A 25,155-nucleotide genomic window follows, 5' to 3' on the forward strand; every position below is an offset into this window, starting at 1 on the left:
GTGTTACTACCACTCAAAACTTTAGTAACATGTCTGGAAGACGTGGTGATCGTGGCATAAGCAGGGGAAGTACTGCTAGAAGATTTCTGTTCGGTGATTTGTCAGGCAGGGATCAGCCAGCCTCAGGCAGGGGACACTCCACATCAAATGTGGGACAATCAGTGACAGGCAGGGGAGGGTCTGATAGATACAGGCAAGGTACAATCTGCATGAGCCAGGGGACAGTCCACAGCAGGCAGGGTTACATCATCAGCAGGTAGAGTCAGCATTTCTTTCATGCCTGGAGGGATTCTAGGAGGCATCTCTCAGTCACTTCTCGGCACTTCTGTCAGTCTCCTGTCCTCGCTGGTGCTGTAGCACGTGCAGGCAGCCTCTTCCCCTATGAGATTGCTCAACTTCCTGTTGTTTTTGTTTGCATTAGCCAATCAGAAGCGAATCAGCGGTAGTCAGATGAACGCTAACAAATTTTCGCATATGAACGCTTTTTCACGTTAAATAATGTAAAAACTAAGCAGTTCAAGGGTGTATTGACAAGAATGTTTCTACGCATAGAGCAAGCTTTTTCGCAATAATTACAATGTGATCATTGAGAGTATGAACTATCGCGAAATTATGTTACGTAACTACGCTTACAAACGTTTGCATGCAAGCCAAACGTAATTTCGCGATACCCACCGTAACGCGAAAACTACGCGCAACTTAACGCTTACAGTAATATGAACTAACGCGAAATTACGCTTTGTAACTACGCTTACAAACGGTTGCATGCAAGCCAAACGTAATTTCGCGATACCCACTGTAATGCAAAAGCTACGCGAAAATTACGCTTACGCGGAATTTCGCAAAATCCTTCTTCATTACGATTATGTACTTACGGCCATAATCGTACTTACACTAATAACGCGAAATTTCGCGAAATCGTAATTAAGTCATTACGCTCACCTCTATTTGGCACAGCTCTTCTGGCACACGGATCTAGTTTTCTCTGAAATGACATATGCTAAAATATGTGTTTAGACTTTGAGTAAAGCAGAGAATGCCAGGAAGAGGCATGTATCATTCTCTGCAGGTTCTAATCAACTGACGCTGCGACACGATCAATTCAGGTATTTCATATTCTTTTCTGCCTGTCATGACAGATGGTGGAGCTGGAGCATGTAGGAAACCCTGCCCATCTTCCATTGCTATCTCCACCCTCCAGCGGAGAAAGAGTTAAAACTGCTGGACACAGGCTGTCATGAGAGTCCTTCCGTAGCCAGTATCTATATTCCATCAAGGATCTAGGCCAGGCTTTCTCAACCAGGGTTCCCTGGAACCCCAGAGTTCCTTGAGGACTCTGCAGGGGTTCCTTGGCATTTTACCCCATCGTGGGGGAAGTATAATAGAGCACACTATAATAGTTGGTACAGTAACAAGAAGCACTAAATTGGGGGGTCAGGAGACAGTATAATGAGTGGCAGTGTAATAGGAGATAGTGAAATTAGCAGCCTAACCTATTTAAAGACCATGCCTCCTGAAAAATAAATGCAGGGGTTCCTTGAGACCAAAAAATTGTTTGCAGGAGCTCCTTGAGATCCAAAAGTTATTTACAGGGTTCCTCCAAGGTAAAAAGGTTGAGAAAGGCTGATCTAGGCTTTCCATCATTGGACTATTACACACAGAACTTTATATCTTCTTTTTGGACTTACCATTGCAAAGGGCACGGTAATTTGACACACAATTCAGACATTATACTCAGTTATTGTCACTTTTATTTTTTATGTATCAATCTGTTCAACTGCTGTATTTTGTGTATGCATTATGTTATTATAAAATAAATGATTCAAAATCGTTTGTCTAAGTGCCTGTTCTGAAACCTCTGCAAAGAGGTCCCCGCTTCTCTGAAGAGAACCATAACCATTTTATTGGTATTGTTATTTTGCTATCTCTAGAAAGGATGTTGAATTAATCATTTTTCCTACAGGATTTAGCTAGAGTTTAGAGATTGCGTATTCGCATGCTTATTGAGAATTGGTGGCAGCAACCCAATTTCTATATGACATTGCAGATTGTATCGATTGTACATATAATCAAAATTGTACAGTGGGATGCGAAAGTTTGGGCAACCTTGCTAATCGTCTTGATTTTCCTGTATAAATCATTGGTTGTTACGATAAAAAATGTTAGTTAAATATATCATATAGGAGACACACACAGTGATATTTGAGAACTGAAATGAAGTTTATTGTATTTACAGAAAGTGTGCAATAATTGTTTAAATTCAATTAGGCAGGTGCATAAATTTGAGCACCACAGAAAATAAATGAAATCAATATTAAGTAGATCCTCCTTTTGCAGAAATGATAGCCTCTAAATGCTTCCTGTAGGTTCCAATGAGAGTCTGGATTCTGGTTGAAGGTATTTTGGACCATTCCTCTTTGCAAAACATCTCTAGTTCAGGTTTGATGGCTTCTGAGCATGCCATCTCATCTCATTTAACTCATGCCACAGATTTTAAATTTTATTCAGGTCTCGGGACTGAGATGGCCATTACAAAACATTGTACTTGTTCCTCTGCATGAATGCCTTAGGGCCCATTCACACCTGAGCGGGAATCGCACGATTCCCGCTCGCGGCAAACCGCTAGCGGTTCTGCAAGAACCGCTACACATTGTAGCCAGTGGCCGTGTTCTCACTGCCGCGGTTGCGGTTAGCGATAACCGCAACCGCGTTGCATGCAGCGGTTTGCCGGCGACGAGCGTTCCGCGATTTGCGATCGTGATTAGCGTGCATAGCACGCTAATCGCGATCGCTCCAAAACCGCCGCAGTGTCCAGTGATTTTTCCGCGCTAATCGCGGGAAAATCACTCCCGCAGAACGCCGGCGGTAATCGCCGGCGTTCTGCGGTTCTAAGTGTGAATGGGCCCTTAATGAATTTTGAGCAGTGTTTAGGGTCATTGTCTTGTTGAATGATCCAGCCCTGATGCAGCTTCAGCTTTGTCACTGATTCCTGGACATTGGTCTCCAGAATCTGTTGGTACCTAGTGGAATCCATGCGTCCCTCAATTTTGACAAGATTCCCAGTATCTGCACTGGCCACACAGCTACACAGCATGATGGAACCACCACCATATTTTACTGTAGGTAGGAGATGTTTTTCTTGGAATGCTGTGTTTTTTTTCCCTCCATGCATAACGCCGCTTGCTATGCCCAAAAACCTCAGCACCTTATTCCCAAATGAAGCTGGTTTGTCCAAATGTGCTTTAGGATACCTCAAGCGGCTCTGTTTGCACTGTGGGTGGAGAAAAGGCATCCTCTGCATCACTCTCGCATACAGCATCTCCTTGTGTAAAGCGCGCCGAATGGTTGAATGATACACAGTGACTCCATCTGCAGCAGAATGGTAAACTGCGGCAAAAGTAACGGGAATTGGAGGATGGTGTCACGCTGGTGGCAGCGGTGGGATAAGAATGTGTAATTGTAAATATGGAATGCAATGCAACCACATAATTAGGTGATAGATTTGGAAGTCAATTATTTGATGGTTGTGTTCTTGTGATAAGGCAGAAAGTGATTACAGAAAAGCAAAACCTGAAACCTGCCACGCACTATTAGAAGGGCTTTAGATCGGGTACACAATCAAGTCTGACTGATATACAGTCATTTGACATCACCTGTGTGTAACCAAGGATAGCCTATATTTTTTCACTTGAAAATCAAAGTCTTTAGTCTTCATTCAATTCTCTTTAGAAATAATTTTTCAGTACTCTGCAACTGAAAAAGTGCCAAACAGTAGGCAAAAAGTAATGTCAAAATCATACAGAACTTTCTTGCTTGCTGGTGGCATTTTATTGATAAGATGTGAAAATGTCACCCAGGAGAAAACTTAGGAGAAAAAGGGAAAGCCTGATCCTAAACATAGGACCCATTAAGGCCTCTTGCACACTGCAAGCAATTCAGATTCAGATTCCGCTTTTTAATCTGTTTTTACTTCCGATTCCGATTCAGATTTGCAGTTTGCTCCCTGCACACTGCAAATCTAAATCTGAATCGGAGCTAAAAACTGATTAAAAAGCGGAATCTGAATCGGAATCGCTTGCATTGTGCAAGAAGCCTTGCAAATTGGAGCGGGATTGGAAAGCACAATCCTGGCTGACACGATTTATGCAGAGCCTGCATATGCTGCAAAAGCTTACGAAACCTGTGCAAGCCTATGGGAAAGGACAGTGTCTGTTCCCTCTAGGCTATCCCTCCCCCATTCTGTTTCAAACTCAACAGTCCTCTGTGTCTTTTCTGCAGGTATTGAGGTCCTCCTCGCTGTTGACTGCTGCTGGGCTCCATGACAAGTGGTCCACCACTAGTGAACCAGTGAGAATCCTCACTGGTGCTATGGAGGATTCCCATTAGTCTTTTGCATGGCAATGATAGCCCTGGTTGCCGGGAGTCCAATACCAGAGTCCTGGCAGAACCAGGACTATCATTGCCATGCAAAAGACTAATTGGAATCCTCCATAGCACCAATGAGGATTCTCATTGGTTCACGAATGGTGAACCAATGAGAATTTTCCCTGTTTCTATGTAGAATCGCATATCTCTAGCCAATGGTAGCCCTTGCTTCTGCCAGGGCTCTAAGCCTACCATAATTGCGACCGAAGACAGGTAAGGACTTGAATGGCGGTGGCGACAACCGTGGTAGCAGAGGGCCAGATGCACAATGCTGAGTGAATGCACTCACCGGACTCTGTAGCAGGGCACCGCATATCTGCTCAGGAAATTCTGTGAGCCCTTACTGTTGTGCTTCTGTCCTAAATGTGAACCTAGCCTAAAAGTTTATTTAACAAGCCATAACTGTACATTAACATTTGTTAATAAGTTGTGCCTTTTAACCCTCTGTTTTCTGCAGTTGTAGTTTACTATTTTTGACTTACAACATCCACCTTTCTAGGGGTGGGTGAGGTGGCTGTCTGCCCGGGGCGCAGTATAGGAGGGGAGCAGCAGGCACACTGTGACAGAGCCACAGGAGGAGGCCCGACTCCTCCCTCATCTCAGGCCCCCCTTCTGTTCTCACCCCTCTATTGCAGAGCTTCAGCAGCAGTGGGCGCAGGTTACACTGAAAACTCACCTCTTCTGGGCTCCATGATAGAGAGCTCCATGTGCTACCAGTCTTCTCTGTCTCCAGCACAGCTCACTCTACTCCCTGATTAGCGTAAGCAGAATGATCGGCGCTGTAGACAGAAGAGCGGTGGCATGTGGGCCTCTATCGCATGGAGAACGGAAGAGGTGAGTGTCCCTGCAGCCTGCGCCCGCTGCTGCCGAAGCTCTGCAATAGAGGGGGGGGGGGGCACAGAGGGGGGCCCAAGGTGAAGAAGGGAGGAGTCAGGCATTGCACATAGCATTCTCAAGCCTATGGGGTGTGGGGGGGGGGGTGCAATTCACCCTTTGAACAATGTAGCCTGGAAACTTTACCTTAACTTACAAAATCATCCAAATATATTATTTGTCCAGGAATGCCTGAACATTTGCATGCAACCGTTCTCTTGTTTATTTGTTTATTGCTTTTAAAGTAATTCTTGGGAGCTACGCATTTATTATTATTATTTATTGTATTTATAAAGCGCCAACATATTACGCAGCGCTGGACATTAATTTAGGTTACAGACAATATTTAGGGCTCACATACAGCAATATGACAATACAGGAATACAAGAAAGACCAGATCATGCAGCACAGTATGAGTACAAGGTAATGCTTAGGGCCTGATTCACAAAGCGGTGCAAACTTTTTCGCGGACTTTTGCGCGCGCAATTTGCCGCGATTCGCGCGATCGCAGACTTTTGCGCGCGCAATTCGCGGCAAATTGCACGCGCAAAAGTCCGCGATCACGCAAATCGCACGCGAAAAAGTTTGCACCGCTTTGTGAATCAGGCCCTTAGTCACTGGAGGGGAGCATGGAGATTAGGCAAGTTAGGTTCACTCAGATGCATAGCATGGGTGCACAGTAATGGAGGTGCATGATCAGGTAGGACACAAAAGGAGGAGGACCCTGCCCAAAGGCTTACAATCATTTATTTCCTCCAAACTTGATTGAGGATTGTTTTATAGATTGTGCCAAATCTGTTTATTATTTCCTTAATGTCAGCAGAACAAAAGCACAAAAAAGTACCCTGTTATCTTTTGCAGAAGGGTGTAAAAACAGTGCAAACAAGATAGAGCTGTAATGCTATTTTAAGTTTCTGTTTTAGTGTAGCCAGCAGGTGTGTTGCCTTGCAACCATGGCAATTGTACACAGTTTGGTGTGATGCATGTTTTTACTTTTCCGCATTTTTGATTAAAAATAAATCCAAACGTTTTTTTTCTTCTTTTAAAGGACATACGAGCTGAGGGGGAAGATCAGATTTACTTACTTCCAGCCCCTAGCTGTCTATTGGGTTAATCACTGCAGCTCCGATGCTCTCCAGGATGCCGCAGTCCCCTCTAAAAGATCCCCGTCCACAGCTGTGGTCATGTGCTATTGCGCATGCGTGGGTCTCTGCGCACCTCTCTTTATCATGTGCCCATTGCGCAGGGGCACGTAAGGGTAATTCTGGGCTCAGGCGATCGCCATACTCCAAATTACACCTCCTTCTGAGTTACAACGACTCAGAGGGGGAATAGTATTTAACACCACCAGGGAGTTTAGTGGCAACAGGAAGAGCCATCATTCGGTGCTCCCGGTGCCCAACTCAACCGCAGCGTACAAATACTAAGGGCTCAGATACACTATACGCACTTTCTGAGCACTTTTAGCCATCAGAGCTTTTTTAAAAACGATCCCATTGATTTACATTAAAATCACGGTAAAATTGCAATCGTGGTAAAATCACTCAGAAATGCGCTTATAGTGTGTCTGAGCCCTTATGCAGAGAAACAGTGAGAGAAAAGCTGAAAGAGAGGGAAGAATATATTTGCCTCACCAGGATTGCACTTTTATTTAGCTTTCCTGTATGACAAGAAGACACAGACACCCAGCACTAGGGGAAGAGGGAAACAAAGGTGAGTGAGGGAGGGCTGGTGCACACCAAGAGCGATTTGAAAAGTGCTTGGCTAATGTTACTTTATGAGGGTGTTCTCACAGCAGCATTGTGATTTTTTTCAGAATCACAAACACGCTGCATGAAGCATTTTTCAGAGCAATTCATTAAAAAATCGATCTGAAAATCGCTTAACAAAATCGCACTCGCAAATTGCTAGCGATTGCTATTGCGATTTTGGCATGCACTAGCCCAGAGAGAGGAGGAGTGGAGAGAAATTGAGAATAGCCTGAGATGGAACAGAGAGCTTATCTGTATTACATTCCCACATCACACAGAGGCTACTTGCCTGTAATCGGACTCCTGTCCCTGACAGTCTCTCACACAAGTCAGAAAGCAGCCCTCCTGGAATCTAGGGACTGTCAAAAACGTTTTAACTTGTTTAACACCTTATCCACACGTGCAGTCATAACAATGGGGAGAGACCAGACAGATTTTTGACCACGGACCCTCCAGGCAAGCTCTGCATCATGCTGTGTATATTTACCATCTTGCCTGCCCTCTAATTGCACTTTTATCAGCTAGCCTAGTGTTTCACATTGCCTTACAACAACAAACCTGAATACACCAGGCATTGGACCGGCCCTAAATAACTGAATAAAAGGCAGCCTGGGGGGCAATCGCCCCCCTTCCCCCCTGACCTGTCCGCGCCTGGTTTTAAGTCGCTTTCAGAGCTTATTGACTTGTTATGACACAACATATAGTACATAAGAGTTCCCTCAATCCATAAAACCAATAATCATAGAGATAAAAGCCTAAATTGTTCAATCAAATCAGTTGCTGCGGAAATGCTACATGTAGTGCTTTTGAGATTTTAAAGAGAATCTGTAACTGAAAAAAACCCTCTGGGGGACACTTACCTCAGGAGGGGGAAGCCTGTGGATCCTAATGAGGCTTCCTCCGTCCTCCTCTATTCCTCTGTTCAAGCGTTGCCGGGACTCCCCAAAGTGCGGCAAGGTAAATATTTACTTACTGCGATCCTGCATATACACACTAGCGGCTCTTTGTTCGGGTAAGGCGAAAATAGCCAAACCCAATTGTATCCGCTCTACTGCGCAGGCGTGAGTCCTTTGCGCCTGCACAGTGGAGCAGATACGATCAGACTCGGCTATTTCTGCCTAGCTCCAACTAAGAGCCGTTACTGCGCCTGCGCAGAATCGTGGAGGGGTAAATAGATCACCGCTTGTCAAGCTTGTTGGGGGGTGTTTCGGGGGAGCTAGCGCTGGATTCCTCTAAGCTTCAGAGGTCGGGAAAGCCTTATTGGGACCCTGAGGCTTCCCTCTCTCAAGGTAAGTATCCCCCAGAGGGTTTTTTTTTTGTTACAGGTTCTCTTTAAGAAAAATAAATCAATCTAGTGTGAAAACTGTCATAAGATTACATTGTCAAAGTGCCTTTTAAATCGCTGGTGATCAGAGAAGCACTGAAAAGCACATGCAGTGTGAAAAGGCCCGATGCACATTTCACGATTCACAAAAGCTGCTTCATCAGAGGCTTCATAGTATTTAGTGTTTCCACTGCCAGTATATGTCCAGCAGCAGCTGAAGTCCATGACTTGTAGCTATAAAGAGTGAAGATGTGAAATGAGTGAAATGAGATAACGAATGTGAAGAACAAATGATAAATTGATGTTAGAACATTAGTAACATGGAAATAAGTCTCATATTTTTATTTTCAGTTTAATGGCTTAATTTTTAAGATTGCATCAGACTGTCACAGTTGCTGTTTGAACGTTAAACTCATTAGAAGCCTTATCTCACTGAGCGGGGATGCACCACATAGGGTGAAGACTGGGGAGGAGATTGAGGCTAAGGGACTAAAATGAAGGCCGGGAATCTGCTACGGCTTACATGGACACCACAAGGTGCCACGAGTGCAATAAAAGTCAATGGAGCCTTGTACAGTTGATGAGATGGGATGGAAGCCTCCAATCTGACGCAAAGGCTGCATCATGTTACTGCAGGATCGGTGCTTACCGCAAATATTATGCAGTAATGCAAGTCTATGGGCGATGCATGATGGGGTTCACATGTGCGGACCGATGAGAATCCCAATGATGTGCTTCCTGCCCATGGGGGAGTACGTCACTAACCAGGGGGCGGGCCTATGCATATGACCCTGTCGCTGCACCGTGGCATGGGGTCAGACAAAAATCCAGTGTAAAACCAGCCTCAATGATACCATTTTGTGCTATACAACCCTTGTTCTTGTAATATTGTGGTGAAAGTTGATGACTCATGTCACTGGGGCTGCAGCCCAGACCTGACATCAGATTTGTTTCATATAATGAAATGCAGAAAGTTTATTTATGATTATGCCGTTATAAAGATATTAATCTGGTTGCACACAGGCTAAGAACAGAATGGCAAGGTACATAAATCAGCGCAACACAGATCAGGAGTAAGGGTCGATTCCCACTGTGTTCGCTGAATTTTGAAGATTGTTTGCAAAACGCAAGGGAAACAACCACATAATGTAAATCGCTTTAGCACATTTACCTAAGTGTAATTTGATTTAGGCTTAATCAGTGCAAATGTCCATTTTTTAAGCATTTGTGCTTGTGTTAAAATGATAGACACACAAAAAAATCTCAGTCAAAACCAGTGGCGTAGCAATAGGGGGTGTGGAGGATGCCACTGCACCAGGGCCCTTGGGTCAAAGGGGCCCTCCCTCAACTGCAGTATTAGCACTTCATTGGTCCTGGGCTGGTAATATTCGCTTATACAGATGCTAAATAGTAGTAATCATTAACAATTCCCTATTCCTCTTTTGCACCTTTGAGGATGTGGTTGTCCTTGGCAGGCTTTGGTGCACGTATCAATTGTTATATATAGAGTGCCGGGGGGAGGGGGGTGTTGGACATGTGGGATTAGGGAGCCAAGGCCAAACTTGCACCGGGGCCCATAGCTCCTTAGCTACACCACTGGACAAAACACTAGGCTGTTACTAGTCACTTCCTATGTCATAATGGAAGGGACTACGAGGTTGCATACTTCCCAGCAGCAAGTGAATTCTCCAGAGCCAGAAATGGCAGAGAATCATTGGTTTAGCACTGAAGACTTGATTGTCAGTCTTGAAGTCCAGTTTCGTCGGATTCATCAGTCGTCCCATTATTGCACGCCGTTACCGACGCACGCCCGATCGAATAAGTTGGTCCTACATCTTGCAGCATGTGCGATCAACTAATGTGACCAATTTTGGCATGCACTTAACAGCACTGATTTTTATCCGATTTGATTATAATAATCGAATCTGATGGTCGATCGGCCGCCAAGTCGCTTGATGTATGGCGACCTTTAATGCACCAAGCCGCAGCTTTGATTTGGATTGGACTTTATCCGATTTACAACATTATATTCTGCAACTATTCATGGATTTTACTGTCCCCTGCAGTAGAGCTGTTTCCTCCTCAGTCATTTTCAGTAAGTTAAACCTGTATGTGTCCACCTTTTCAATTGTATTGATCTTGATCCATTGGGGAGATTAAGGAACTAGGTAGGTGAGCCTTTGTCCATCTCAGTGATCCTGTTTTTTTATGTTAATTTTATTATTTTTAAATGTTGCTTATTTAGGGATGGTCGGAAATGTCAATTCCCGATTCTGCAGAAATTCCGATTTCCGCCAATGCCGATTACCAGTGCCAAGTTCGGATTTCCGAGTAGTGTTTTTTGGGTCTTTTTTTGCATTCTCTAATTGACCAAATACCTCTGAGTTGCAGTAATGCAGTATTTCTGTAGAAATCCAATTTCCGAGTACCGGGTTCCGATTTCCGAGTTCCGATCGGAAATTCGGATTTCTGATCAGAACTCGGAAATTTCAATTCCGCGAAATCCGATTGAGCATCCGTACTTATTATATCTTTCATTTGACTGTAATAATTAGCATCAAGCAAATACAGTCTGTAGCAGGAGTGTGTGTTGTGTGTGTGTGTGTTTGTTGTGTGAGTATGTGTGTGTGTGTGTGTGTGTGTGTTGTGTGTGTGTGTGTGGTGTGTGTGTGTGTTAGAGTCCTGGTTATCCGGAACTCAACTAACCAGCAGTCTCCAACAACAAGCGCAAATCCCTGGTAGTACTCGCAGTGGTAAAGGCCAGCTTCTTGTTGGCCCTGTTGAGCTAAAAGTGTACCTGAGATAAAATTCACCAAAGCATTTATACTTACATGGGGCTTCCTTCAGCCCCCTAGACTGTTGGATTCCTCACCGTCCTCCTGGGCTGCTCTGATCTTCTGCTGGCTGGCCCAGTCTCTCCCTCCAGTAGGCTCAGTATAGTCACAGAACAGTTCTGGCAACGAAAGCCTGATGGGGGGCACTTGTGCATCAACGGGCTACACATGCACAGTGCTGCAGGACTGGTAATGGATGATTGGAGCGGCCTGGGTGGACGGCAAGGGAGCCAATAGCCTAAAGGGGGCTGAAAGAAGCACCAGGTAAGTATAAATGCTTTAGTAAATTTCATTTCAGGTTTCCTTTAAAGACTGGGTTCCAGTGCTCCCCAAGGGTTAATATACTGTACTTTCCGTTACTGTATTTTAACATTTAATACAGAGTTGTTAATATTATTATTTAGTATTTATATAGCGCTGACATCTTCCGCAGCACTGTACACCGTATATTGTCTTGTCACTTAATTGACCCTCAGAGGGGCTCATAACCTAATCCCTACCATAGTCATATGTCTATGTATGTATCTGTATTGTATATATGGTGGTATAGGCCCAATTTAGGGGGAAACCAATTAACTATATTTTGGGGGATGTGGGAGAAAACTGGAGTACCTGGAGGAACCCCACGCAGACACGGGGAGAACATACAAACTGGTGCAGATAGTGCCTTGGCTGGGATTTGAGCCAAGGACCCAGCGCTGCAAGGCGAGAGTGCAAATCGCTATGCCACCATGCTGCCAGAGTTCATGGTAGAATTGTAGAGTGTGCTATAGTACTGTATTAGGTCTATTTTTAACATCGAGTCTCAAGCAAACAGAAAGCACATTTATCCGGCATCAGAAGATCCCCATTGATGCTGTATAACTGAGACTCTACTGAATTATGACCTCTAGAAACGATGCTGATGATTGCCAGAACAGACAGCAGTCTGAATGTGGACAGACACAGATTCACAAAAATCACCACAATGTGCAGCCTTAGGTGTGACCACAGCAGGATGGACATTTTCCTAGCAGTAAATTCATCTCATTATTTCGGGGGTGTATCTTGGCTATTTATGGAAGGATGACGTGGAAATGTTTGCACCCCGGTTACTTTGTAGCTGACATTAGAAGCCCTTTCACAAGGATCACTTTGTGTATTCCTGAGGAGTCAGAGCTTCCTAAATATAAAACTTTAATGATGTTTTCCACCTCTGCATTCCAGGCCGTTTGCAGTTACTTTCCACTGGATAGGCAGCTTCTGTTCTGGGCTCCTTCTACACCCTGGAAAGTGATTCATGCTGTCTGCAGGCTGCTGTGTCCTCACAGTAACCAGTCAGTACATTTACTTACCGGTATCTGTAATAAAAGGGAAAAGAAGCTCTATAGGGCTCTCCAGTGACATCCCTCAGTGGTGTCCTTACAGGAACCTGTGCCTGCTACATTTCTACTTCTTGTCTCTACAATCCAGGAACTGCTAGCAACGTTTTTTTATTAGTAAAAAAATAAAAAAAAAGTTACCGCCAACAGAGGGGCAGTGCAGAGTATACCCATCTGCCAGTGGCGTAGCAATAGGGGGTGCAGAGGTTGTAACCGCACTGGAGCCCTCCCTCAACTGTTGTATTAGCTATTACTTCTGTGCTGGTAATAATCACTTCTATAGATGCTTTGAATGGTAGTAATGATTAACAAAATGTTCCCCATTCCCTTTTTGCACCACTGACATCATGGTTGTCCTTGGCAGGATTTGGTGTGCTGTAATAATTGTAAGGTAGAGAGTGCTTGGGAAGGCCCAGTGTAAAACTCACACTGGGGCCCATAGTCCCCTAGCTACGCCACTGCCATCTGCTACTGAGGGGAAGAGGTTAAAAAAAAATCTGCAACATGCCCTTTGGCATAAAAGCCTTTATTGGGTCATAAAAGAAATGGCCACAAGAGTAACTGACATGTTTCGGATCCATGTGGTCTAAGTCACAGCTCAAAGAATGATTTACATATGATCGATTTAAATCCAATACTCCTTCCATGCAGTGCAGTTTCTAGGTTAAAATGCACCCAGGGCGGGGGTGTAAAAATTGAGCCCCCCCCGAGCAAGGTATGGGTGCCCGCAGTATAGGTTAGCCAGGTCTAGTTGCACTTAGTATAGGTCCCCCCAGTATAGGTAGCCAAGAATAGGTACCCCAGTATAGGTAGCCAGGCATAGGTGAGCCAGTATAGTTGCCCCCGCTATAGGTTAGCCAGGTAGGTGCCTCCAGTATAATTAGCCAGTATAGTTGCCCTCAGTATAGGTTAGATAGGCAGGCGCCCCCGGTATAAGTTAGATAGGTAGGTGCCCCAGTAAAAGGTAGCTAGGTGGGTGCCTCTAATATAGGTAGCCAGAATAGTTGCCCCCAGCATAGGTTAGATAGGTAGGTGCCCCCAGTATAGGTTATTTAGGTAGGTGCCTGCAATATAGGTAGCCAGTATAGTTTCCACCTGTATAGACTAGCTAGGTAGGTGCCCCCAATACAGGTTAGATAAGTGCCCCCAGTATAGGTTAGATAGGTAGCTGCCCCCCAGTGTAGGTTAGATTAGGTAGCTGCCCCCCAGTGTAGGTTAGATAGGTAGCTGCCCCCCAGTGTAGGTTAGTTGGTAGCTGCCCCCCAGTGTAGGTTAGATTAGGTAGGTGCCCCCCAGTGTAGGTTAGATAGGTAGCTGCCCCCAGCGTAGGTTAGATTAGGTAGCTGCCCCCCAGTATAGGTTAGATAGGTAGCTGCCCCCCAGTGTAGGTTAGATTAGGTAGCTGCCCCCCAGTATAGATTAGATAGGTGTAATAATACTACCTGATCCCCGTGCCTGCGACGAGCCGGGCGCTTCCGGCTTGCGTTCCACGGCGTCTCCTCCAGCGGCCGCTGGTGGGGGCGTGCGTTCCAGAGGACGCACGGGATGTACGCGTCAGAGTACGCGTCCGGCCAATGCGGGCAGGCGTACCGGAAGTGACGCGACGGGACGTACGCGTCATGGTACGCGTCCAGCCTATGCGAACAGGCGGCAGGCGTACCGGAAATGACGCGTAGAGAGTCTATAAAAGCATTTCCGGTACGCGGCTGCACGCCTGTTATAGCGTGTAGTTTGCTGCATGTAGGCTAGAGTAGTTTGCTCGTGAAACAGTGTTCCTAGCTAGTGTCTGGTTACCTCTGAGTGCAGCATAGCTGCTAGTTCATCATCAGCTTCTGGCTGCTGTGACTCAGTCCCTCAGTCCCTGAGTACCTGATACCTGTATTGATACCTGTGTTTGACCCAGCTTGCATTAGACCATTCTCCTGTCTCATCCCTCAAATCAGTACTTGATACCTGTGTTTGACCCGGCTTGCATTAGACCATTCTCCTGTCTCATCCCTATCTGTGCCTGATTACCTGTGTATGACCCGGCTCGGCTATAGACCACCCGCCTGTCCTTCCCTCACTCTGTAGGGCAGGTGTTAGTGTATTGTGACGTCGGCAGGCCGTTACATTATAACAGGCCCACTACCCATTAAGGGATATATATAAACCATGGAGGATTTGCAACGGCAGATAGACCAACTGGCGGCAGTGGTCCAGGGCCTTGCTAACATGGTAACTCCGCTAGCTTAAGCGGCTGCTGCTGCCATCCCTCTAGGGGACGATCAAGGGGATGTTGCTGATCCCCTCGCGGCTCCAGCAGCCCCAGTGGCTCCCGTGGCCCCGCCACCAGTCGCACCCGTGGCAGAACCCAAGCTACCACTCCCTGAAAAGTTCTCAGGAGACCGTGGTACGTTTAGCAACTTCATGAATTCTTGCATGATGTATTTTCTCGTAAGACCACAAGCCACAGGGACAGAAGCGCAGAGGGTGGCCTTGGTAATCTCTTTGCTGCAGGGAGATCCACAGGCCTGGGCCTATAGTCTTCCGCAGGGGCATCCAGCTCTCGCTTCAGTGGAGGAATTCTTTAAGGCCATGAGTGTGTTGTACTCGGACCCAGATATCACCACTACAGCTTCCCATAAGATCAGAGCCTTAAGACAAGGGAAGAACACTGCTGAAGTGTATGCGTCCGAGTTCCGTAGGTGGTCGGTAGCATCCAGGTGGAACGATCCAGCGCTTGTGGATCAGTTTAATTTTGGGTTGACAGAGACAGTCAAGGATCATTTGGTCAACTATCCCCCACCTGAGACGCTGGATGAGGCAATCACCCTCGCCATCAGGGTGGACCGCCGGATACGCCAGAGACGCTCAGAGCGTTCAGGAGCAGGGTCTGGTGCACCCTTGGTGGCGGGCCTGCTTAGCCCGCCTACTTCGACAGAAGAGCCCATGCAGATCGGGGCATCCAAATTGTCGGCTGCTGAGAAGACACGCCGGCGAGCTCAAGGTCTATGCCTGTACTGCGGAGGTGCCGGCCACATGGTCCGCACCTGCCCAGAGAAGAAGTCGGGAAACGCCAGTGCCTAAATGAGTTGGAGGAAGCTCATCTGGGCGGGCAGGTAATTCCTCTTAAAGACCAACGTTTTCTAGTGCCTTTTTGTCTTGATTGGCAGGAAAAGGGGATAACGGGGCAAGCTTTCATTGACAGTGGGGCAGCGGGGAATTTCCTGGATATTTCCGTAGCCGCACGGTTAAACATCCCTTCGCTACCTCTTCAGAGTCCACTGCGGATCACGGCTATTGATGATTCGCCGTTGCAGTTAGCCACCCCTATGGCAGTGACCCCAGAGTTGCACTTGAAGATTGGGGCCCTACACTCAGAGAAGATTTCTTTCTTCTTACTGAGTATGCCTTCTACACCATTAGTGCTCGGGTTGCCGTTGCTGAGACGACACAATCCAGTGTTAGACTGGCATTCGGGACAGCTCATTAATTGGTTGGCATTCTGTCACCAGAATTGCCTTCCAGCATTGCCCCTCCTCAGCACCCAATTAGATTCGTCACGGGTACCCTGGAGCTACAGGGAGTTCGCTGATGTGTTCTCTCCTCAGGCTGCGGATGAGCTGCCCCCACGCCGCCCCTACGACTGCCCAATAGATCTTTTACCGGGAACCATGCCTCCCCGGGGTCATTTGTATAGTTTATCGGGCCCCGAGCGATCAGCCATGAGGGAGTATATTCGCGAAAACCTGGAGAAAGGGTTCATTCGGCCCTCCAGCTCTCCGGCTGGGGCGGGATTCTTCTTCGTGGAAAAGAAGGATGGTGGGCTCAGACCCTGTATTGATTACAGGGGGCTGAACATGATCACCATTAAGAACCGCTATCCGCTTCCGTTGATTGAGGATCTATTTGGACAGGTGGCCGGGGCTCGTGTGTTCACGAAGTTAGATCTTAGAGGGGCGTACAACCTCATTCGCATGCGCCAGGGGGACGAATGGAAGACTGCGTTTAATACTCACGATGGGCATTATGAGTATTTGGTGATGCCCTTCGGGCTGTGCAATGCTCCCGCAGTCTTCCAAGAGTTCGTCAACAACATCTTCTGAGATTTTCTCGGGAAGTTTGTTATCGTCTATCTAGATGACATCCTCATCTACTCCCCGACCCTCACGGAACATCGACATCAGAATGGTCCGAATGGTGCTGCAGAAATTGAAAGAACACCGCTTGTATGCCAAGCTCGAAAAATGCACCTTCGAGACTAATCAGGTACCGTTCCTGGGGTACGTAGTATCAGACTCAGGGCTGACTATGGATTCCGCAAAGGTGTCCGCAGTTCTCAACTGGCCACAACCCGGCAATCTCAAGTCTCTCCAGAGATTCTTGGGATTTGCCAACTACTATCGGAGGTTTATCCAGGGGTACTCTTTGAAGGTGGCCCCATTGACCGACCTGACCAAAAAGGGAGCCGACCCCAGTCGGTGGTCCTCTCAAGCTCAGTCAGCTTTCAGGATCCTAAAGGAAGCCTTCTGCTCCGCACCCGTTCTCGTGCATCCTGATATCACCCGTCCCTTCATTGTGGAGGTGGACGCCTCGGAGGTTGGGGTAGGAGCGGTCCTCTCCCAGTATTCGGGAGTCCCAGAAAAGTTGCATCCCTGTGCCTACCTGTCCAAGAGGTTTTCCAATGCGGAACGGAACTACGATATTGGGAACAGGGAGCTATTGGGGATAAAGTGGGCATTCGAGGAATGGAGACAATGGCTAGAGGGGGCAGCTCATCCAGTCACCGTGTACACAGATCATAAGAATCTGGAGTACATCGAGTCAGCCAAAAGGCTGACCCCCAGACAAGCGCGGTGGGCACTGTTTTTTTCCCGATTCCAGTTCACCATCACCTACAAGCCGGGCCCAAAAACGTGAAGGCAGATGCCTTGTCACGATCGTTTAGGCCCAATCCCACCGAAATTCGAGCCCCTGAGCCAATTGTGCCTCCGCAATGTGTAGTTGCTACTATGTCTACCTCAGTGCCAGACACCGACTTAATGGATATTCTTTCTTCTTGTCAAGGTGATGCTCCTCCGGGAAAACCTGCCGGGTGGATGTACGTTCCCCCTCCGTGGAGGCTCAAGGTCCTACAACATTTCCATGAAGATAAATCAGCAGGTCATCCGGGAGAAAACAAGACACGTGAACTTCTGTCTCGCTGGGTATGGTGGCCATCGCTGAACCGAGACTCCAAGGCGTTTGTGAGGGAGTGTGCCACTTGTGCCCGTAGTAAGGCGTCTCAGGCTGCTCCTAGTGGCCTGCTACGGCCCTTACCTATTCCATCCAAACCCTGGACTGACATATCCATGGACTTTATTGTGGACCTTCCTGCCTCCAAGGGATATACAGTTATCTGGGTCACCGTAGACCGGTTTAGCAAAATGTCTCATTTGGTTCCGTTAAATAAACTACCTTCAGCAAAAGAATTGGCTGAGCTTTTTATTTCTCATGTGTTCAGACTTCATAGGGTGCCTGAGAGAATTGTCTCCGACCGGGGAGTCCAGTTTGTCTCTCGGTTCTGGCGTGCATTTTGCTCCCGGCTGGGGGTCACATTATCTTTTTCATCGGGCTTCCACCCCGAAACCAATGGCCAGACCAAGAGGATAAACCAGTCTGTAGAGCAGTACTTACGATGCTATGTGGCTAGTAGCCAAGAGGAATGGGCGGCGTACCTTCCTTTCCCAGAATTCGCCCTGAACAACCAGGTGAGTTCCTCTACGGGCATGTCTCCATTTCAGGTAGTTACCGGACTGAATCCAAAGTTTTCTCCACTGTCAGGGGCTCCGTCGAATCTACCTTCCGTCGAGAATTGGGTAACCCGTATGTCAGAAGTGTGGAAGCAGGTTCAGGTGAATTTGAATAAGGCTGTGGACAAACAAAAACGTTCCTTTGATAAACATCGGTCACCAGAACCAGAGTACTCTCCGGGGGATCTAGTCTGGGTGTCCACCAGGAACATTCCGTTGCGGCAGCCAACACCCAAGCTGGGTCCACGGTTCATTGGACCGTTCCCTGTTATTAGGAAATTGAATGAAGTGGCGTATAAGGTTAAGTTACCTGACTCCCTCAGAGTCGGGAATTAATTTCACTTATCGTTACTGAAACCAGCTAAAGAGTCTCAGACCTCCACGTCCACACCACCTCCCGTGTCAGTCCAAGGTGAGACTGAATACGAGGTGGAGAGAATTTTGGATTCAAGAAGGGTTAGGAACTCTCTGCAATACCTAATCGATTGGAAGGGATACGGACCGGAGGAGAGATGCTGGATCCCGGTGAAACAGGTGCATGCTCAGGATCTGATTCAGGAATTCCATACCAATTTCCCTGACAAACCAGGGTTGGAGTGCCCGGAGGGCGCTCCTCAGGGGGAGGGTAGTGTAATAATACTACCTGATCCCCGTGCCTGCGACGAGCCGGGCGCTTCCGGCTTGCGTTCCACGGCGTCTCCTCCAGCGGCCGCTGGTGGGGGCGTGCGTTCCAGAGGACGCACGGGATGTACGCGTCAGAGTACGCGTCCGGCCAATGCGGGCAGGCGTACCGGAAGTGACGCGACGGGACGTACGCGTCATGGTACGCGTCCAGCCTATGCGAACAGGCGGCAGGCGTACCGGAAATGACGCGTAGAGAGTCTATAAAAGCATTTCCGGTACGCGGCTGCACGCCTGTTATAGCGTGTAGTTTGCTGCATGTAGGCTAGAGTAGTTTGCTCGTGAAACAGTGTTCCTAGCTAGTGTCTGGTTACCTCTGAGTGCAGCATAGCTGCTAGTTCATCATCAGCTTCTGGCTGCTGTGACTCAGTCCCTCAGTCCCTGAGTACCTGATACCTGTATTGATATCTGTGTTTGACCCAGCTTGCATTAGACCATTCTCCTGTCTCATCCCTCAAATCAGTACTTGATACCTGTGTTTGACCCGGCTTGCATTAGACCATTCTCCTGTCTCATCCCTATCTGTGCCTGATTACCTGTGTATGACCCGGCTCGGCTATAGACCACCCGCCTGTCCTTCCCTCACTCTGTAGGGCAGGTGTTAGTGTATTGTGACGTCGGCAGGCCGTTACAATAGGTAGCTGCCCCCCAGTGTAGGTTAGATAAGGTTGGTGCCACCCAGTATAGGTTAGATTAGGTAGCTGCCCCCCAGTGTAGGTTAGATTAGGTAGGTGCCCACCAGTGTAGGTTAGATTAGGTAGGTGCCCCCCCCCAGTATAGGTTAGATAGGTAGCTGCCCCACAGTGTAGGTTAGATAGGTAGCTGCCCCCCAGTGTAGGTTAGATAGGTAGCTGCCCCCCAGTGTAGGTTAGATAGGTAGCTGCCCCCTAGTGTAGGTTAGAGTAGGTAGCTGCCCCCCAGTGTAGGTTAGATAGGTAGCTGCCCCCCAGTGTAGGTTAGATAGGTAGCTGCCCACCCAGTGTAGGTTAGATTAGGTAGGTGCCCCCCAGTGTAGGTTAGATTAGGTAGGTGCCCCTCATTATAGGTTAGATAGGTAGCTGCCCCCCAGCGTAAGTTAGGTTAGGTAGGTGCCCCCCAGCGTAGGCTAGATTAGGTAGGTGCCCCCCAGTAAAGGTTAGATAGGTAGCTGCCCCCCTATAATGGAGGGGGGAGCCGGAGCCGCGGGGAGGGCAGCCCGACCTCTCCCTCTCTCTCCTCTCCCGGGCCGCCCTTCGTGCTCCCCCCTCCAGACTGCAGAGTAATGCGCAGGGAGCGCTGTATACAACATACCTTCCTGCGTTCCAAGCGCTGCTCTCTCGCCGCCGGTCTCTTCCTCTCTGCCTATACGATGATACACACGCTGCTTCCGGCAGCGTGTGTATCATTGTATAGGCAAAGAGGAAGAGACCGGCGTCGAGAGAGCAGCGCTTGGAACGCAGGGAGGTATGTTGTATACAGCGCTCCCTGCGCATTACTCTGCAGTCTGGAGGGGGGAGCACGGAGGGCGGCCCGGGAGAGGAGAGAGAGGGAGAGGTCGGGCTGCCCTCCCCGCGGCTCCGGCTCCCCCCTCCATTACAGCGCCCCCTCCCAACAGCGCCCCGGGCGGCGGCACGCCCCGCACGGCCCAAGAAACAGGCCTGCTTCCATGATCAGTCCACAAAAAGATCACTCACCAGGTCATGTTATTAATAGTATAACATTACTGATAGATTTGTTATATACAGTATACATTGTTTAATAGTTTTTATTAGTAATTTATGTGTCACTGGTTTTTTTTGTGTCGATTTCCTGATTCAATAAATATATAATTTATTTGCTACTGGTGTTTTCTGAGTTTTCTCTTTCTCTTTCCAGTTAATTATTATTTATTACTTTAAAGCTAATCTGAAGTGAGGAAACACACTAGTCTGGGCATTATCTAAATCTGGCATTTCCTGTATATTTTTACTAGGGATGGGACGAATCCACAATTTCTTCGAATCCGAATCCGGATCCGAATCTAAAAAGGTTCTCGAATATCTCGAACCTTTCGAATCCCGAATCTAACGAATCCTGCACATAAAAATTGTGCGATCCGTGGTATAGTTGCCCGCAGTATAGGTACCCAGGCATAGGTAGCGAGGTAAAGGTGCCTTCAGTATAGCTAGCTAGGTATGGGTGCCTTCAATATTGGTAGCTTTCAGTATAGGTAGCAAGGTATAGGGGCCTTTAGTATAGGTAGCAGGGTATATGGGCCTTCAGTATAGGTAGCAGGGTATATGGGCCTTCAGTATAGGTAGCAGGGTATATGGGCCTTCAGTATAGGTAGCAGGGTATATGGGCCTTCAGTATAGGTAGCAGGGTATATGGGCCTTCAGTATAGGTAGCAGGGTATATGGGCCTTCAGTATAGGTAGCAGGGTATATGGGCCTTCAGTATAGGTAGCAGGGTATATGGGCCTTCAGTATAGGTAGCAGGGTATATGGGCCTTCAGTATCGGTAGCAAGGTACATGTGCCTTCAGTATCGGTAGCAAGGTATAGGGGCCTTCAGTATAGGTAGCACAGTACATGTGCTTTCATTATTGGTAGGTAACTAGGTATAGGGGCCTTCAGTATAGGTAGCAGGGTATATGTGCCTTCAGTATAGGTAGCAGGGTACATGTGCCTTCAGTGTAGGTAGGTAGGTAGGTAAAGGGACCTTCAGTATAGGTAGCAGGGTATAGGGCCTTAAGTATAGGTAGGTAGGTAGGTATAGGGACCTTTAGGTAGGTAGGTAGGTAAAGGGACCTTCAGTATAGGTAGCAGGGTATAGGGCCTTAAGTATAGGTAAGTATGTAGGTAGGCAGGTATAGGTGCCTTTAGGTAGGTAGGTACGTATAGGGGGCCTGTAGGTAGGTAGGTATTGAGGCCTGTAGGTAGGTATAGTGGCCTGTAGGTAGGTAGGTATAGGGGCCTTTAGGTAGGTAGGTAGGTATAGGGGCCTTTAGGTAGGTAGGTAGGTACGTATAGGGGGCCTTTAGGTAGGTATAGGGGGCCTTTAGGTAGGTGGGTATAGCGGCCGGTAGGTAGGTAGGTATAGCAGCCTGTAGGTAGGTAAGGATAGTGGCCGGTAGGTAGGTAGGTAGGTATAGTGGCCTGTAGGTAGGTATAGTTGCCTGTAGGTAGGTAGGTAGGTATAGTGTCCGGTAGGTAGGTAGGTATAGGTGCCTTTAGGTAGGTAGGTATGTATAGGGGGCCTGTAGGTAGGTGGGTAGGTAGGTAGGTATTGAGGCCTGTAGGTAGGTATAGTGGCCTGTAGGTAGGTAGGTATAGGGGCCATTAGGTAGGTAGGTAGGTATAGGGGCCTTTAGGTAGGTAGGTATAGGGGCCTTTAGGTAGGTATAGGGGCCTTTAGGTAGGCAGGTAGGTGCGTATAGGGGGCCTTTAGGTAGGTATAGGGGCCTGTAGGTAAGTAGGTATAGCGGCCTGTAGGTACTGTAGGTAGGTAGGTATAGCGGCCTGTAGGTAGGTAGGTAGGGATAGTGTTAGGTCGGTAGGTAGGTAGATAGAACCCCCCTCCCCCGCCAACCCCCCCACGGCCCCCTCCGTCCCCCGTGCCTCCTCCGCTCACCCCTGCATAATAATCTACTCACCTTTCCCGTGGATCGCAGAGCGGCAGACCTTTTCGTTACTTCCCTGTTCCCTCTAGTGGCCGGACCGGCTCTTACTGATGACGTCATTGTAAGAGCCGGTCACTAGGGGGAACCAGGAAGTCGGCGAGAGGTCTGCCGCTCTGCGCTCCGCTATGGATAGGTGAGTGGATGCGGGCAGGGGGGGCGAGCGGAGGAGGCGCGGGGGGGTCGGATGAGGTCGGAGGAGGACGAGTGCGAGCGGCGGATACGCGGCGATGGGATTCGGCGGATTCGTATAGTGGAAAATGGCGTCGGGATTCGAATCCACGAATCTCGAATATTTCCTAATATTCGAGGGATTCGTGGATTCGCCGGATTCGTCGTCCCACCCCTAATTTTTACTGTCACTTATTTGATTGTATTGTTGCTTGCATGGAAGCTGCTGTCTTATCGTGATGTCAGCACTGTACACAAAGCAGGTATCTGATTTCAAAAAAGAGACTTAAAATTGAAGTGAGGAAACACATGAGTCGAGACTTGCGTTTGCGCAGTAAGGATGCGCTCGTCTATAGAAGTACTGTTGATGGAGGCACTTCGGAAGGCTTCCCAAGGAGCCATGAAGAGGTATCCAACCTAGCAGGTAGAATAACTTCACCAGGGGATGCAACTGGGTGGACCGTGGACCAGGTGGGCTCTATAGCACCGCTTCCCAAACCTATCTTTAAGTACCACCAACAAAGCATGTTTTGCAGGAAACCACAAATATGCACAGGTGGGGTAATCAGTGTCTCAGCAGAACTGATTATTTACATCTGTGGATTTCCACAAAACATGCACTGTTGGTGGTACTTGAGGATAGGGTTGGGAAGCCCAGCTCTATAGTATCCAGAGCCTTCCTTCTACATAGGTAAGTTTCTTACCTGAAAGCAAGTGTCCTCACTTTAGGTTCACTTTAAAGCAAGCCTTTACTTAAAGGGAAGGTCCAAGCAAAAAAAAAAAATGAGTTTTACTTGCCTGGGGCTTCTACCAGCCCCATGCAGCCATCCTGTGCCCTCGTAGTCACTCACTGCTGCTCCAGTCCCCCGCTGGCAGCTTTCTGACCTCGGAGGTCAGGGCTGAATTGCGTACATTTTTACACATTCCCGCTAGTGCAGGAACATTAACACATACATTTTTACGCGTTAGTGGTGCAACGTGTACATTTTTGTTCCTGCACCAGCTGGAATGCGTAAAAATGTACGCAATGTGGCCCTGACCTCCGAGGTCAGAAAGCTGCCAGCGGGGGACTGGAGCAGCAGTGAGTGACTACGAGGGCACAGGATGGCTGCATGGGGCTGGTAGAAGCCCCAGGTAAGTGAAACTCATTTTTTTTTTTTGCTTGGACCTTCCCTTTAAAGGATACCACAACTGAAATGTGACATAATGAGATAGACATGTGTATGTACAGTGCCTAGCACACAGATAACTATGCTGTGTTCCTTTTTTTCTTTCTCTGCCTGAAAGAGTTAAATATAAGGTATTCAAGTGGCTGACTCAGTCCTGACTCAAACAGGAAGTGACTACAGTGTGACCCTCACTGATAAGAAATTCCAACTATAAAACACTTTCCTAGCAGAAAATGGCTTCTGAGAGCAAAAAAGAGGTAAAAAAAGGGGGAATTTCTTATCAGTGAGGGTCACACTGTAGTCACTTCCTGTCTGAGTCAGGACTGAGTCAGCCACTTACATACCTGATATTTACTCTTTCAGGCAGAGAAAGAAAAAAAGGAACACAGCATAGTTATCTGTGTGCTAGGCACTGTACATACACATGTCTATCTCATTATGTCACATTTCAGTTGTGGTATCCTTTAATGTAGCCTTAAAGAGAACCTGTAACAAAAAAAAGTTCCCCTGGGAAGTACTCATCTCGGGAGGGGGAAGCCTCAGGGTCCCAATGAGGCTTCCTCCACCCCTGTAGCTGCAGGCAATCCAGCGCCGGCACCCCCGAAGTGTCCGTCAATCCTTCCTCGACAAGCCTGACAATCGCTGATTTCTTTACCTTTTCTGACTCCAGCGGGGGCACTGTTGCGGCCCTCCGCACGGAGATAGGCAGAAATAGCCGATCTCTGTCGGGTCTGCTCTGCTACACAGGCGCAGGATACTTGCGCCTGCGCTGTAGAGCGGCCCGACATCTCCGAGCGGAGAGCCGCTAAAGCTCCTGCGCTGGTGCTGGGAAGGTAAATATTTACATCCCTGCTGTTCGGGGAGCTTTATCACTGCCACCGTTGGACCGAGGAGGACAGGGGAAGCCTCAATAGGATCCGGAGGCTTCCCCCACCCCAGGTGAGTACCCCCTAGGGAAGGTTTTTTTTTATTGTTACAGGTTCTCTTTAAAATTCCTTCTAGAGGAGCTTATATAAACACAGTCATAAATAGCTATTTATTTTTGTCCAGGAATCTTGACTGTTGTCAATGTGGACTTCTATGTGTTCAGTCTGGTATATAATATTTATTTTCTGCAGCAAGGTGTACTTTAATACCTCTATTGCATATAATAAAG

The sequence above is a fragment of the Hyperolius riggenbachi genome, chromosome 7 (assembly GCF_040937935.1).
Source record: "Hyperolius riggenbachi isolate aHypRig1 chromosome 7, aHypRig1.pri, whole genome shotgun sequence".
Lineage (NCBI taxonomy): Eukaryota > Metazoa > Chordata > Amphibia > Anura > Hyperoliidae > Hyperolius > Hyperolius riggenbachi.